General features: G+C 45.6%; 1 long non-coding RNA gene across 1 annotated transcript; it reads right to left on the minus strand.

The window, feature by feature from the left end:
- Positions 1-525: 525 nt before the first annotated feature.
- LOC135367919 (uncharacterized) lies at positions 526-2,861 on the minus strand. Its single transcript, XR_010414583.1, has 3 exons — positions 2,628-2,861; positions 2,211-2,409; positions 526-763 (listed from the first exon to the last, which is right to left on the minus strand). It is a non-coding gene; the product is annotated as an uncharacterized LOC135367919 (long non-coding RNA).
- Positions 2,862-4,717: the final 1,856 nt, after the last annotated feature.

Below are 4,717 nucleotides of genomic sequence, written 5' to 3' on the forward strand. Positions count from 1 at the left end.
CAGGTGGTCAATAAACATTTGATTGATTGATTATCCCATGATGAACGCAATGCACACGACAGATTCTTAAACAAAAATATTTTAATCAATACCAATACATTTTGAAGCAAGAAACTTCAATAGCAAAGGAAATGAGAACACATAACACAATTATCCCTACTTGCAACTTCCACTTGTTCAAGAAGAAAGGTTTTGCCCCAATTTCTTTCTTTCCTCAACACGAAGGCTGAGTAAATGTCAGCACAACAACTGTGACAGTCAGCAAGATGTTGACAGAGCTCAGAATTGATAACAGCCAGATTAACGTTGAAATTATTTTGCACGAATCTTGTGTTCAGACAATAAACAGTCCGAGAGTGTAAGAACGAAATGACATCCTACATTACATTACGTAATTTAAAACAATGCGCTTTGATAAATATTGTGTATATTAGGAATGAGTACTAATAAATACTGTGTACAATATAGTAATAAATAAACATTGGATATACTTGTGTGACTACACTGGCTTTAACATGCGCAACACAAACAAGCACTGGTAGCTTATCACGAAATGGGAGAAATACACAGGAGACAATGATGCGAGCACTCCTTACTGACACTCTGACCGAGGCTCTTGATCGGCACTTTGTGTTTTCACTGGAGCTTGTTTCGCTTTTCAGTGTTGATTGCTGCCGTGCTGCAGTTGTCGCTAGAAGAACAGCTACTTGGTGTATTGTGGTGACTCATTCAGCTCCTCACTTGTGCCAATACGTTATGTTGCCTACAGAAGGGCATAAAGAGGGCACATAAAATGATGAAAATACCAGCTAAATTGTTACAATTCTCTAATGTAACAGCACTACAGCACAAATGCACTTTGACAGAGTTTAAATTTAGCACGCCAGTTCAGAACAAAATGGACAGTGACAGCCAGTGGCTTCACCCAATGTGGCTTTTTTTGTCACACCCCACACCCCCCAATAATGGATACCTTCCCATACCAGATCATATGTGATGCATAATAATATAGCACAAGCTAAAAAAAAAGAAAAAGAAACTGATGGCAGAGGGCTCCTCATCTCGCCACAGAGAAAGAGAGGTATGATGTGCCACGCTCTTCAACTGTCCCATGTAGAAATGCATATGTGCATACGTGCAGTTTTGAAAAGCAGAGTTTGGCTATTGTGGCATGCTGTAATGACGAATAAGGAATACCTTAGTGTGCACACATGCGAACTTCCAATTTGCATTCGAACTACCAATAGGGAATGTGAATTTTCATGTGCAGAATTTTTATAGAAAAGTTACATATTCATGCAGTTTGAAGCTACGCAAAAGCTTCTATACTGCAGTACAGCTTAAATACATTTTTAATTGCTCTGGCTTTTTTACACTTTCTTTCCATGTGCGCAGAATCAGCACCAAGGTGCCAAGTGCCTTAGGAGCGATAAAGGGGGCAGCTATAATGATAAAGATTCCTCAGAATCATGTCTACACCATAGGTTTTCGGGCACTGTACATAGTGACGAGCTAATTCTTTTGAACTTGCAGGATTCTTTCTAATAGTTTAACGGACCATGTTAAAAATTATATGCACAAAGTGCAGTCCCCTTTCATCTGATGTGCATTTAAAGCAGAAAATTGACATACTTGACTGTTCTGTAGCTATGTTATTGTGATAATTCTGCATGTGCTGAGTGCAAGTACCTGCATTTTGCTTCCTCATCATTGGGAATTAGTAAAACACATGTCCTAGTGTCGTTCCGGGGTGCACTATGATGTGTAGTGCAAACAATGTCGCTATGTGCAAGTGACCCACATACAGCAATAATTAGCCATACTTTATCCAAATTTCTAAGTATCCTATGTAATGTATATCGACCTGCTTATATAGCGGAGAATATAGGGTGCTACCAAGGATTTAAAAACTCAGTCAATGTGCAGGGTATCACAGGTGCTAACTATGCAAGGTTTCAGGGAAACTCTTGGGAAACATTTCACTATAAACTGTACATGAGCTCCCAGAGGTGAAATCAGCAGAGCGCTCTGAGCACCTTGACAAATTACCACAAAGGAATAATTCAAAGAAACAAAAACAAATCTAGATGTCCTGGTGCTAGCAGCAACTGACATGCCCGCTAACTTGCTTCTTTGGACGCACATTAGATTAGCAGCAGAACCGCACATACATGTTAAAATTGATATTGGAGTGCACGTGCTCCTCATACCTATTCGACTGTCGTTGGCGTGAAATTCGTGTCCGGGTTCGAGTTTCTTGTGGCTTTCGGGATTCCGGCTGCGAGTAACACCATGTTTATGAAACGGGCGTCGAGCGAAGCGTAGACTGATCGCTGCCGTCTCCGGGCCTTTTGCGTCGACATTTCACTCCTCGAAAGCAAACGCCAAACACAAGCGTTATCCACTTGACTAGAAAAACAACCATTGCATTGTACTAACATTTGGGCAGTTCGTACATAGCAGACAAGTTTTGCGGCGCGAGAACAGCACAAACAAACAAGACGCACAAAACTGCGCCGATCATGATTTCACGATAACCCGGTGACGCCGATATCGGCGTCGTGCTGTTCTTGCGACGCAAAACTTCGCTCGATGAGTTGAAGCACTGATAGTAAACAGGTACTCACCTTCTGCGAAATGTATTTCACGCTAATCGCCCACCAAAGTCGACAGATCGGAGGAGGTGGGCGAAGCTCCACACCGAAAGAACTCGCCATTTTCAATGATGCCCAATGTTGTTGACACTCAAACACGTAAAAAGCAACATATTCTTTGATGAATATCAAGAAATTTATTTGATTTCTCCAAAATCCCATGAGCTGTTTTTCGACAGTGTCCAAATACACGTTCAAGTGTTTGAAAACAAGCTTTCAAACACAACCGAAGCACACTTTTGTATCACGGCACGGTCACGCTGGTTATACACGCGTGTCTTTGAACATGTTCTGACGGCGTTATGGCAGTGTGACCACAGCTGTTGAGCCATACATGTATGGGGGATGTTTGTCAGGCATTTTCGTCAAACATGTTTGAGGAAATGTTCGTGTTTGGTGTTTTATGTTTAACCAGTGTGTTAAGTATGTGTGTCCCAAGCGGAGCCGACAAGATAGCACCTCATGCAGTCGATTGGATCGATGGAGGAGGGCCTATATCTTGGCTTTTATAGTATGTAATGTGGTGTGCCTAGCCAAGGCCAGAGACAAAAACCGCTGTTGGCCGTTCTGTCCTAGAACGTTTTCAGAATGCCACTTTATTTTCCTCCCCACGCGTTCGTGCCCCATCTTCGTCCTCAACAAACAACAAACAACTTTATTTTCGGCCTTGGAGAGTGGGGAGTTTCATCGCAACAGGCGATACTCTACCCCAGTGCTTGGTGGAATGGGGGGAATAAAATAACGAGCCCCTTTACAATAACGATCGAAGTCCGATGGTGTCCAGAAATGTCAGAAGAGCTTTGAGCGCAGAGCGTTGCTGGGCTGGATTGGGCCAGGGACCAAGCAATTTCGGTAGGGAGAAAGGGCGAGAGTCCAGCTGACGAAGAGACTCGGAGAGTGTCATTCGGGAAGGTTCGTAGTGAGGGCAATGAAGAAGAATGTGCTCCAGATCCTCAAGAGCACCACAGTGGCAACAGGTGGGAGAATCAATTTGTCTCAAGCGGTAACGCCACTGAGCTGTAAAGGCCACATCGAGGCGCATGCGGTGGATTAATGCAGCATCCTGACGAGATGTGTTTCGTGGCATGCGGAAAGCGAGCATGGGATCAACTCTGTTCAACATAGAGGGGGGAAGAATGTCGGTTGTCCGTTGGCGGGAAGCCAGGGGTGTCACTAGACGTCGCAGAATTGAACGGCGGTCTCCTCTGAGCAGAACAATACGGGTCCGGTTCCGAGACGAGAGTGCTGCTTCTGCGGCGCTGTCGGCCTGCTCGTTCCCCACGACACCACAATGGGCTGGAACCCACTGGAGAACTAGCCTGTGGCCTGCGGCGTAGATAGTGTGGTAAGCCATTAACACGTCGGTGACTAGGGGTGCGGATGGGCCTCGTATGCCGGAAGTTTCAATTGCTTGAAGTGCAGATTTGGAGTCTGTAAAGACTGCCCATTCCCGGGGTGGAAAATCAGCGATGTGTTGTAGAAAGAAAAGGATGGCATAGAGTTCCGCAGCTGTGGAGGAGGTTGGATGTGAAAGGCGTCTTCCGTGCACGACGCCTTCGGATGGAATGACGAAGGCTGAGGCGGACTTGTTGTTTCGGGATGCGCCATCAGTATATGCTGCCGTAAACGTAGAAAACTTCTCGTCTACCAGAGCATGAAAATGGGCTCGGAGGACTTGAGGGGGGACCTGATCTCTTCTTTGCAGAAGGTTTGGGAGGCGTACAAACGTGGGCGGTACCGGGAGAGACCAGGGGGCTTCCGGCGGTATAGTGTCCTTAGTTATGAAGCCAGTGAGAGTCTGGCGTGTCCTCTGCGCTACTCGATAGAAGTCGCTTCCAGGGCGGTATCGAATTTTCCTGAGTAGCGGGTGGCGGGGAATGTGAGCACGCAAACGGAGGTAGTGCCGAGCCGTTTCCCGTTCACGGAGAACTTCAAGCGGGAGCTCACCAGCTTCAGCCAGTACTTGTCGTGTTTCAGCCATTCTGGGAACTCCGAGGCATCGACGAAGGCTTCGAGCAAACAGGGACCGAAGCGTATTTAATGAAGTTGTTGATATCCTGTGC

Source organism: Ornithodoros turicata, chromosome 1, assembly GCF_037126465.1.
Source record: "Ornithodoros turicata isolate Travis chromosome 1, ASM3712646v1, whole genome shotgun sequence".
Taxonomy (NCBI): Eukaryota; Metazoa; Arthropoda; class Arachnida; order Ixodida; family Argasidae; genus Ornithodoros; species Ornithodoros turicata.